Source organism: Taeniopygia guttata, chromosome 1, assembly GCF_048771995.1.
Source record: "Taeniopygia guttata chromosome 1, bTaeGut7.mat, whole genome shotgun sequence".
NCBI lineage: Eukaryota > Metazoa > Chordata > Aves > Passeriformes > Estrildidae > Taeniopygia > Taeniopygia guttata.
The window spans coordinates 66,066,927-66,079,242 of record NC_133024.1 but is presented as its reverse complement, the minus strand read 5'-3'; the positions used below and the strand labels follow the sequence as shown (position 1 = coordinate 66,079,242).

Sequence of the window (12,316 nt, the reverse complement as noted above, 5' to 3'; positions counted from 1 at the left end):
GGAAGCGCTCGGGAAGGGAGAACGGGGGGGAGCTGTGGGGGGGGGGCGGTTGCCGCCGCCTGGTAGATGGAAAACTATGAATTTTACATCTGAATTGCCAGATGGAGAATGGTTAATTTATAGGTCATGTATTGTTTACGTTGAGAGCCTCCGGTCAGGAATTTCGGTCCGTAACTTCATCCTGCTGCAAGTAAATCACTATCTGTTCTTTAAAACAAATAAACAGTTAATGACGGTGAACAGTCCTGGAAATTAAACTGCAGCAGACCGGCTCCTACAGAGCTGGATTTTGTCTTGCTAGCCTTATTCCGACTTTTATGCTTGCTAGCTGCGTGGTTGCTTTCTGAGAGCTTTGATTATTTAGTTAGGCGTTGTGTTTTCCCGTTTAATACAACTGCTGAAGCGTTCTCGTGTTGGTCTTTGTTTTGTGCTTGCCGGGTAGGTGCTTTAGCTGTAATTGATTTCTCTTCGCTGGGGATGGAGTAGAAAGAGCGTTGAAAATTTGAGTGGTTTTATAGTTGAAAATGAGCATCAAATCACGTTTTGGGAAGGGAGTAAGATGACATGCATTCTTTCAGGTTTTCCCATTTCAAACTAGTGGAGTTGTTCAGTTTTCAGGTGGTAGAAATTTTGCCTGGTATATTTTTTATGTTAGATATGCTAGCTATTATACTGTGTAAAGTAACTCCTCAAAAAGAAGTGGAAGAGCTGAATGTATGCCATGCTCAGACCACCTGAAAGAAGAGTGACAGTGACAGGCCATCAGGTAAGGTGGTTTAGCAGAGGTGTGTGTATCATGTTCATCATAGCGCTTGAAACGTTCACTGCTGGAGAAAGTAGTTTAGTACTTTAGCACTTGCATGACATCTTGTGTCTATGTCTGAAGCAAGGTTGCACTTAATTACTGTAGGGTTGGGGGTATCATGTGTCTGGGTGGAGTGTGGTGTTTTGTTTAGGATTTTTATATGGATACTATACTGTAGTATTTGCCTATGTGTTTCTTGCATCCTCTTTACTAGTTAGTATACAGATTGGATAAACTACGGTTCAGCTTTTGATAAAACAACTAAATAAATTAAAATGGAAAATCATATTTTTAGTACTTGCATACAACTTCTTTTTTTCTCTTGTAAATAATGAATTTAGACTTTATCTAACATGCTTAATTATGGACTGAAATTGAGCAAGTCACCTAAGTCGTTATTAAGTTGTAATTAACCATATAAAAGCCAACAGTCTATTGCTAGCATTTGGAAAAGCACAGTAATGAAATATGGGCATAACCTCAAGCGTTATCCATGTGGTTTCTTCTCACCTGTAGAACAGGAGGTTCTGTTGCCTTCTATAAATTGGGAGAGATGCATTTTCTTTTGGGATGTTGCTCTCTACCAAGCTTTCAGTTTATGCCTTTTTCCTCTTTCTTCACTCATTCACACAATTTATAGCTTTACAGAAGAGTAAGACGGTGTATGTGTATGTATGAGTATGAGTCTTCTGGTTTAGTAAAGGATTTTCATTTAAAGGTGTTTGGTGTTAATGGTTTTTATTTCTTTAAACCTGAATTGGGAGAGGTGATAAAGACTACTTGTTGCACAAGGAGAATTTTCATGGGAGCAACAAATAAGAAATGTGAAGCTGAACAGTAAAAGCATGCAAAATTTGAGATGGAAGGAAAATGTGATACTGCAATTAATTATTTTTCCCTATCGGTTTCACTCTAATATCCTCTCCCTTTATAGTGCTTGCCCCTAATATTATGCCAAGAAAGAGGAAGGTATATCTTTCCTGCTGCCTTCAGAGAAGTTCCTTTTTAGAATCAAAAAGTAGTTCTGATATTTGGAACATTGTCTTACCACATGTCAGTATCATTCTTCTTTTAACACCTATCTAAAGTAATGGTGTTTTTACTCTTAACACAAAATATCAGTACTGAACCTGAAATAATCTTTGCATAGACTGAGAGAATACTGGAGGCTTTCAGTCAATTCTAAAACTAGGTGGTAAGGGAAAACTGAGGAAACTTTTAAAAGGGTTGTTAGTGTGATAGTGCTTAGTGGTGAAGTGTGTTAATTTTCCAGATCTGTAGACCCTCTGGAGCATCTGAACAGCACTGATAGATCTGGGAAGGAATCAGGGCTTTTAAAGAACTGTAAAATATATGCTTTTAAAAAGATTTTCTTTTCATCAGAGACTGAACATCTAAAAGTCAAGGCTATGCATGTATATAAATTACATACCTCTTGCTTTACCATTGGTAGCCTCTTCAGTTGAATGTAGTCTTGTAGAAAAGCTGAGATGTTTTTTATCTGCTTACCTTTGTTACTAAGAACAGAACTTAATATAATTCTGTAAAGGAAAGTAAGAAAAATTTATGAAAAGTGAAACGTATGAATGAAAATTAACTTTGTTATTTTAGGAAGTTAGTGGTTTGTTTCAAAACCTCTTTGGAACATTAAGGATTTCAGAATAAAAAAGCCGTTTATGTTAATATTTGCTGTAACGAATCCAAATTAAAGAATTAAATGAAATACAAGTATTATTTTAATTTCTTAGAATCTAAATGTTAACACCTCCATTATTTTTAAAGGTTGTTACTGTCTGTCTCAGTGTATAATGCTTTTCAGCCTTTTCTAAAGTGTGAAGAAGTCTTTGAAGTAAGTTCTGAGAGTTAAGACCTTTATTACTTTGTCCCCATCTGTGGAACTTGCTCTTTTGCATCTGACCGCAAACACTGGAAAAACATTCTGCTTGTTTAATACTTCCTGATCTTTGGTTCTATTTTTTCAGCTCACAACAACTTAGGTATTAATATGCTTCAAGAAATAATAATTTAAAAAGTGCCATACCTCATTGGGAACAGATGGGGATGTTTGTACTAATCATCTTGTGTCTGTCACCATTTATATGGGAGTACCGTAACTAGGGATCAGGACCCCATCTGGGGTTTTCTAATTCAGACCCTGTTCTTTAAGGATCGGTTCCAGACAATACTGTGTGTACTTTTCCTCTGACTTAATTAGGAATCCTAGTGAATGTTTCTGCTGCTGAAATTAGATGCTTCACTTTCATGCTTTTTAATGGACAAAAAAAAAAAAAGACTTAAAGTTAGCAGTCAAAAATGTTATTGTCTTAATTGCTTCCATTGTAGTCACCTAAACTACAAATTCATAGAACACAGAATGATCTGGGTTGGAAGGGACGTTAAAGACTATATGGTTTCAACTGCTATGCCATGGACAGGGAACCTTCCAGTAGACCAGGTTGCCCAGGGCCCCATCCAACCTGTCCTTAAACACTCCCAGGGATGGGGCATCCACAGACTCTGTGGGCAGCCTTTTCCACTGTCTCACTACCCTCAGAGTAAAGAACTTTTCCCCAATATCTAATCTAAGCCCACTCTCAGTTTGAAGCCAATCTCTCTCATCCTGTCATTGCATGCTCTTGTGAAAAGTCCATCCATCTTTCTTGTAGGCTCCCTTCATGTACTGGAAGGTCACAATTAGGTCAGCCTTAAGTCTCTCTTCAATCCCAGTTCTCTCAACCTTTCCTCATAGGAGAGGTGGTCCATACCTCTAATCAACTTTGTGGCCCTCCTCTGGGCTTGCTGCCTGATGTCCTTCCTGTGCTGGGGACAGGAGTATGTAACCCTTTTCTACATTTATTATTTGATTATTTGATCCAGCTAAAATGTGATAACTTAGGAAGTGACTCTTGAGAAGTTGGTTGTCCACAACTTCTGCCAAAGCAGCCTTTGGTTCTCTCTCTGAGACATCCCAGTATATCCACATAGTAGCTCTCTTCAGTGTCAAAAACCTTCATCCTGAAAGTCTTAGAAAGAAAAGCAACCAGTAAAAAACTACTGAAAGGAAAAAAAACCCAACCAACTAAAAACCTAACAGTTACCCACAGTAAGTAGAAACATACTGCTCATGAGGAAGTCCTGAAAAAAATGAAGATCAAAACTTCTTGTATGTAATCTTTGGGCCACCTTGAGTTTGACTGTTCACTTCTGTTCATACTGCTTTGTCACTTACATGTACATTCCAGTGAAGACAATCTGATTTCTAGGAAATCTTTGTCACTATCACTACATATGTTAGGTTTTTGTTCTTAACAAAAGATAATTGAATTGTTGTCAGTTACAAGAATTGAGCAGAAGACACTTCATGGAATCTTCTAATTATTACATTTAGGGATTAAAAAAAAGAAGTCTGCATCTGCCTATGTAAAATTGCAAAGACTTTTCTTGAGGAAAGTGTACAGAGATGCTAGGCGGCTTGCCATTAGGTGTGGTATTTTCTCTGATAATTTTGTTGATTTTGTTACTTGGCAGCTCAGGATGTAGCATTATGTGTAGTTCCTGAACACAGAAACAAAGTATGTGGAAGTAACTGTAGCTTTTTGTGTCATCACTTTGTGAAAACTTTTGTGAGGGACTATGTATGTGGACAGTCCAAGTGCCACCCAGTGCTTTTCAAAAGTCTAAGAGAGACAAAATCACTTAATTCATGGTACAAAATAAAGTTTGCATTTGCTTTTTTTTCCCTCTTGAGTATGATCTGGTCAGAATAAGGCTATAACTTTTGCTTTCCTGGGTATTCAAAATGAAAGAATAGATAAGCCAATGACATACTCTTCAAAAGAGTTGAGGAAGTTTTTCAAAGGGGCAACAAAGAGGAGATGCATTTTGTCTTCCATTTGCCTAACTTGGATCATGCAGTTCGTAATTTCTTCAGCTACAGAAATGCTTCCAAGAACTAAGAAAAAAGATTTTGATGCATGCACAATTTTTGGGAATAAATATTCTGCACTTTTTTTTAATTACTGGCTGATCTGTACTTTGAGAATGTGAAACATTTGGAAAATTTTCCCCAGAGTTACAAATGTTGCCTGTAGTAAGTTCTCCGTTAGGCTGTCCATACTGCATTTTGTATATACATATAAAAGCACATTTAAAGTAATTTTTTATTTCTTAATGGGCCATTGCCCCCTGTATTACATACAAAAAAGCTTTAAAAAAATTTAAATTGCAAATTCTTTTAAAAAATGATAAGCAATTGAAATTAGTTTTTGTGCTTCCAAGTATATGTTATGGTACTCTTTAGTTATAACGTGTTGGGGTATTTTCAACCCACTGTATTTAGGAATTAGAACTGCATATCAAAGTCGGCACACATATTTTCCAAAAGCTCGAAAATGTAAAATGAATTGACAGGGGACTGTGGGAAGGGAGAAGCATATTTAGTAATTTGAATGATTGAATGTCACTTTGGGATACTGGAATTCATTCCTTCTGTCAGTTTCTTGTGATCCCAGGCAAGTCTGTTTAAACCAAACTTCCCACAAGAGCTTATTAGTAGTGCATTGATTTCCTGGGAGACAGGCTCTAGACCTGGACTACTTCTGCTTGGCTCAACAGATGCTTTAGTTTTAGATGTGGTACTGGATAAACTGGCATACTTTAAAAGTTGGGTCCTAAATTCTTTCTCCTAAATTCCTGCATAGGCAAAATTGGTTGCTAGTTCTTAAACTTCAGTCTGTATCTTGGGTTAGTAATCTATGAAATGAGACAAATACTTATTTTTATGAAAAAATAGTGAAAGTGTTGCAAAAAACAAGTTAATTTTTATGGCATGCCTACATAGTACAGCTGTGAAACCTTAAAAAAGCCCAGTAAGAAATTAAGTCTCTTCAGCGTGTGGCTTAAATAGAGTCTAATAAGGGACACACGTAAAATTATAAGGAGAAAAATTGAATAGCTTCTTTGCTTTGAATGAAAAAGAAATCCTATGGTGTGGAAAAAAAGTAGTGAAGGATCAGGTATATCCTTTGTGTGTATTCTCTTTAATATTGTATAAGAAACTTTAAATCTGTTTCTTAACTCTATAAATGATTTTACAACTATTTCTGTATTTTCATTGTTCCTTTTTAATCGAACGTAGTAAACAAATTCACTGTATGAATGTGCTTCTGTCAGTCTTTAGGATGTTACCTTTAGCTTTGTATGTATGACTAATTGATGGAATGATATTAGTAGCAATGAGTTTTTCTCTTAGCAGCTTTAGGAGGGGTGAGGTATGAGAGCTTTTCAGTGGATTCTTGCAAGTATTTGTTACTGGTAGAAGGGCTGTGTAATGTGGTGTTTGCACACTGTATGCTCTGGAAAGGACTGAGACCTGCTGGGGCTGCATTCCCCTCCTGCCAGCTGCAGCTGATCTTTCTACTCTGGTCTCTCTTTAGTGACTTCTCTGTCTAGTTTGTCCTCGTACCTCTTGGGCTTCCAATCCTTCAGTGTACAAGGTACTTCCTCTCTCACCTTCTTCAACACGTCTTAGGCTTTACAGGATCATAGAATAGAAGAGGCTGGAAGGGACCACTGGAGGACTTCTGGTCGAGTCCCCTGACTCCAACAGTGTTCCTGAAAGCAAATTACTTGGGACTATGTCCTGATGGCTTTTGAGTGTCTCTGGGGAAGGAGACTTTACACCTTTTCTAGGCAGCCTGTTTCAGTGCTCAGTCATCCCTATGGAAAAGGAGTTGTTCTTCGTCTTCAGATGGAACTTTGTGCATCAGTTTCTGCCCATTGCCTCTTGTCCTAGTGCTTGGCACCACAATGAAGAGCCTGGCTCCATCCTCTTGATGCCCTCCCTTCAGATGCCTACGTACATTGTGCGTTTTAGGAGCCTCAAGGCTGATAGGGTATGTCAGTGGTAGTGTATGGCGGCGGGATTTTGTTTGTTTGGGATTTTTTGTGTGTTTTGTTTCTATTTTTTCCCTTTCCCCCCTTTTTCTTCCCTCTCTTACTAACTTTGCTTCTTGGTTGAATGCCTTTCTGTAACCCTTAAACTTTCTAGTCCCTTTGTCTGATAGAGCTTGTTGGTCTGTGCAGTGCAGTTAGTAGAAGTGTGTCCAAACCTCAGCTGTTTCTGTGGTAAGCTGAGCTTTTTGTCTTAATTAAGACAGACTGCTCTTGAACCAAGAATCTGGCTGAGGTGTGAACAAATCCAACTTTTTGTGCTAAAGAAACAGCAACATCTGGATGTAAGCAGACAGGTGGATTAGTGATGGATTCAGCTGTCAGCAGGATTTACCAGATGTGTTTGTTAGTCTGGTTTGGCTATGTGAACCTTCTAACTTCAGAGGAATAAGGAGAGAGCAATGAGCCGTTCTTTTGTGTGCATGAAAAGTTCTTGTACCTTTAAGTAATAGGTAGAAACTCTCTGAACTGTTGTATCATGATTGTATGCTTACAGTCATAGTGCGAGCAGCTATATTTCTTTATTAATAATTTTAAACTTCCTCCTTTCAGTTGAAAACCTTGTTCTTTTAAAATGAATAAGCATTAGTTTCCTATAGGTGTTACTTGTGTCCTAGTGTTTGCTATTTATGGAACACAATCCAGTGGGGAGTGTAATACAATTTTTCATCACTGTTTTTGATTTGATTTTTTTTTAATGCTCTCCTGGGTAGGAGGAGAGGTCTTCTGGGGAGTGGATTACAGGGTGCTGCAAGGCAGTGATCCAGTCTGGTTAAAGGAGGTCCATATCCTTACTGCACATTAGCGCAGATCTGAGCCTGACAGAAGCACAGCCCACATAGTGATGCACCCCATGAGTTTGTCTGTCATTGTGCAGCAAATGTGACATAGAACCATAGAAATTCTCAAGCTGGAAGGAACTCATAAGGGTCGTTAAGTCCAAATCCCTGCTCCATACAGGACTATGTAGAACTAAATAATATAATTAAGAGTGTTGTCCAGATACTTCTTGAACTCTGACAGGGATAACTGATCACCTGCCAGTGAAGAACCTTTTCCTAAAGTCCAATCTGAACTTCCTCCAATACAGCTTCGTTCCATCTCCTTACATCCTAATGTGAATGATGAGCTACAACTGAAGGGTAACTAAATATTTAACAGAAGACATACCAGAGTTTGTAAATTTACTGTCAAGAAAGTTGACATAGCTGTACATATGCTCCTGTTTATACAAAAAACAGGACTAAAATGTACTTATGTACACTTACATGTACTTACGTACACGCAAATTTCTGAAAGTGGGTTACAAAGGAGCTAGAGACAGACTCCACTCAGTGGTGCCCAGTAATAGATCCAGAGCACACACTGGAACACAAGAGGTTCGTTCTGAATGTTTTCACTATGATAGTGGTCAAGAACCAGCACAGGGTTGCTCTGGGCATTTGCAAGGTCACCATCCTGGGAGAGCCTCAAAAGCCATCTGGATGCACTCCTTGGCAAACCAGCTGTAGGCGACCCTTCTTCAGCAGGGAGATTCGACCAGGTGATCTCCAGAGTTCCAACCTCAACCATTCTGTGAAAATTCAAGCTCATAAGGCTAAATAATTGTAAAGGATGAATAATTGTATTAGAAGAAGTTACAGGAGTCAATATATTATTGGCAGAGAACTTACATGTTGGTTGAGTGTTGAGGTAGGTGTCAAAGGTAAGTTAAGATTTAAATAATAAAAGAATCTTCAGCTTTTTTTTTTTTTTTTTAAGTGATCTTACTTGATAGATCCATAGATGACAGTAGGTGATTAGATTGTGAAACTGTTGCTGCTCCTTGTGGTCTTATAATGCACTTAGTTCACCGGGTTGTATGTCTTAATCTAATTTATGCTTTGTGATCAGTTATGGGTTCTTTCCCTGTCTTTGGGGACATAGTTATTTTTTTCAGTCTGCTTTTCTGTCACAGTTTTGCAAAAAGCAAAATAAAGTGTTTTAGCTGGGAAGAAAAGCTGAACTGATAGAAGCCATCTGGGTAGACAACTTCTATTTGTAAAACACTCAGCTGAATGTGTTTTTGGTACTAAGATTGCTATATGCAGTTATAATATAAATGTCTGTTTATAATTCATGTTGATTAGGAGTGGATGCACTGTTGTGTAGAACAGCATCCGACTTTGCAGTTGAATACCCATGCTTTGTTTAGGTCTTACAGTTCAATCCACCCCACTAGCATTCTTTGTTTGATTATTAGTAATTCTGTATCAAATAATTTGCAGTGGGGATGTAAAGCATATAATTTTGTGTTTTTTAACATTATATGCAAAGTTAGGAATGGGAAGTGCATCTCATTTAGGTATAGGAATTCTGACTTGTTACAAAAGCAACTTTGTATTGGTTGACCATTGTGAACTTTTACATAATGTAATTTTGCTTCTGTGGTAGCATACTAGTATTTTTTAAAGTTTTATTTTAGTTGCTTATTTATTTTTAGTATTTTATTTTGTTTTTTTTCATGGTCTTAGTATTGGGATGTTTTCCCTTGGGGGGCACATTTGTTTAGTTTTAATCCTTGCCAAAAAACCCCAAACAAAAAAAACCCCAATGATGTTTCATGGTAAGACTAATAAGGCACCTTTAGCCAAAGAAATGGTACGCTAAAATAATACCAAGTGTTGTTTCCTCCCAAGGGGCAACACAGAGGTTAAACTAGATTTGTGCCTGATGTCTGTGTGTTGTAGTTGTCTGCTGCTTCCTGTTACATTCCCCTTATTTTCCTCTTGGCTTCCATGCCATTCTTGCATGTTTGTTTTTTTTTTTTTTTTTCTCTGCTTGTGTGAGTACTACAGTTGTTAATAATTTGAAATTACATAATGCAAGGTATCTGAGGTTTCTCTGACTGCTATTTGAAAACAGTTAATGTAAAGAAAAGTAGTAATTCCTGCCTCTTTTCCTCCATTCTTTTCTAGCAGCTGGAGGAAGGATACAAATAATTCCTGACTTACTAAATCTTTGAGTAACTTCCCTGGTAAAAGACAGCTGTGTAAATATTATGACCATAAATCATTACATCCATAATATTGTGGAATTTTGATACCTAGGCTGGTTGTCAGTTCTTCTCTTCTTTTAGAGCATCAGCCTAAGAACTTCCAGTGTTTCTGGTGATTCTGGAAAAAAAATGTTTTGTGGAGTTCATGGTCTGCTTTTCCTAATGTACCCATGTGAAAGTAAGGGTCTAATTTTGCATATTGATCAAGTTGTACGGTATTCTATTTGGATAGTTTGTTTCAGATATTGACAAGAAGGTAATTCTTGAATTTTAATTTAAAAACTAGAAGTCTGCCTCTTGTGATCAGTTTTTCTTCACTGAGCTATTTATCTTTGACCTTTTGTCTTACATGATTCATTTTCTTTGGGTGGGATCTCCTGGTATTTGTGTGATTTGTGGTGATTTCTGTCTCTTTACCCTCGTGGCAGTCTTTTCTTGTCACCTTTGTGTACGTGCTGTCCTCATGTAATAGACTTTGTGGGCACTTCTAGTTTATACTACCTGGAATGATAGGTGCTGTTGGCTGCACATAGTATTCCAAGCTAATTCTTCTTAGTACCTTAAGATGTGTGCTAGGTGATGAAGTTTTGGGTTTGTGGGCATTGCTTTGTTTCTTTCTTTCACAGAAAAAAAGGGTCAGGGTCAGGTTGGAAGGGACCACAGTGGGTCATCTGGTCCAACCTCTCTGAGCACAAGCAGGGTTGCCCTAGGTCACCTTGCATAGGATTGTGTCCACATAGTGCTTGAGTATCTTCAGTGAGGAGAGAACATTCTTGAAGTACCTTGTCCTAGAATTAATGTTGAGTAGAAAAACCACCATGAGACTATAACCTAGACATTGGCCCCTCTTTAGACCCCTGTTATTTTCCCCTAACAGCTGATTTTTTTTTTCAGTTAGTGTGTATGTTCTTTAGCTGTTCATGTGCAGTCTTTATATTTGTAAACATTTCTGTTACTCTAAATTTTCAGTGTTTTACTGAATGACAATCTCATCCATCTCTGCATCCATCTGTCTATGATTTCCACTTTAATGCGTCCATAATAAATGATATTTGGTGCAAGCAAAGTGCTGATTGTTTTATCACAGATAAACCAAACATAAATTATCCCCGAGTAATATGATAAATCTAGAAGTTACATTTGTCCCCGTTTTTGAAATTGACTTCAGCATGCAGATTTTTTTTAAACTGTCAAAATATTACTGATATCAAACTAGTGCAGCTTTAGTGGTAGTTTTATTACTTTTTTTTTTTCTCTGCATTAGTAATAGGAGTGCTGCTTTTATTTTCTTGCAGTAAACCCTAATTTTTAAAGTTCTTTTAAGTTTTTTAAATTGAAGGGTACTGCACCTTAATTTTTAAATACCTTTAAAACTTTTTGTGGTCCACAGAGGTTCATGAATTCTTGGATGGTGCCCATGTGATTGCTTTGATTTGAAAATATAGAGTTCATAAGTGTAGACACAGTAACTTCTGATTAAAGATACCTGTTACCAGTTGTGCACAGGAAAGCTTTACCTGCCATTTCTTTGAAAATGGGTATTCAGCTGATTTTATAGGCTACTTCAGTAACTTCTTTCTTTACAGTCATTACTATACAGCAGTACTTCCTTTTTGATTCTAGCCACTGAAGTACATTTTTTTTTACATTTTTTGCAATTTTTTACGATGGATATCTCAGTTTAGCTTCAATTTTGTCTTTATTTTTGTATTTCCTGGGATTTGCGGTAGAACTGTCCTGTTTTGAAGGCTCTAATTAGTACTTATGATTTCACTAAGTGGTTGTTGGAGTTCACTTAGTAGGAAAAAATCTTTTCTTGCACCCCAGTCATGGGTACAAAAGCTTAAAGCTTAATTTTGTTCCTTTGCGTGGATATTACGTGTGGCTCCCCTGTTGGAGTTATGTACATCACCAAATCACTTCTGTTTGAACACTCTGAGGACTGGTCATAGTTGGTCTTTTCTTAAGATATTGTGTAGTATGCTTTCATAATGTGACTATCTAAGGGATGTTTTCCCTAGTACTTGGCTAACTGACAAATATATTGCAGATGTATATTTTATTAAAATCATCTTTATTCAGCCTACACGCTTCTTTCTTTGTCAGATTATTTTACGATTGCCTTCCAGTTTTTATCTCTTTGTAATTTCTTTTCCTGCAGCCATACACTGAAATAAGCCTACATTCCCTTTTACTTAGTCTTGAGTAGAAGTGTGAAAGCAGAGATCTCAGAATAATAAGGAATTTTTATTTTTCCTTAGATTGTTGAATGGTTTAATAGTGAATTCATTTATATAGTTTCTGATAATTTGTTTTTGTAGTTTGAGTGTGTTTTAGTGAAAATACTGTTTCATAAATGGCATAAAAAGAGGCAGTTTTATTAAAAGAAAAATGACAACAATAACATCTGGAAAAATGCTGAAAACTTAAAGTTGGGTCACTTATATTTTGTGGAAGCTGCCAAGTGCCTGCAACACCACTGGAGAGAGCTGTGTGCTGAGATAAGTTGGTATTGAATACTT

The 12,316-nt window shown here is 37.2% G+C and overlaps 1 protein-coding gene across 5 annotated transcripts in view; it reads left to right on the top strand.

The window, feature by feature from the left end:
- Window positions 1–12,316, top strand: part of PDS5B (PDS5 cohesin associated factor B) — a 99,069-nt gene that overhangs the window by 1,025 nt on the left and 85,728 nt on the right. The gene's annotated exons all lie outside the window — the stretch shown is intronic.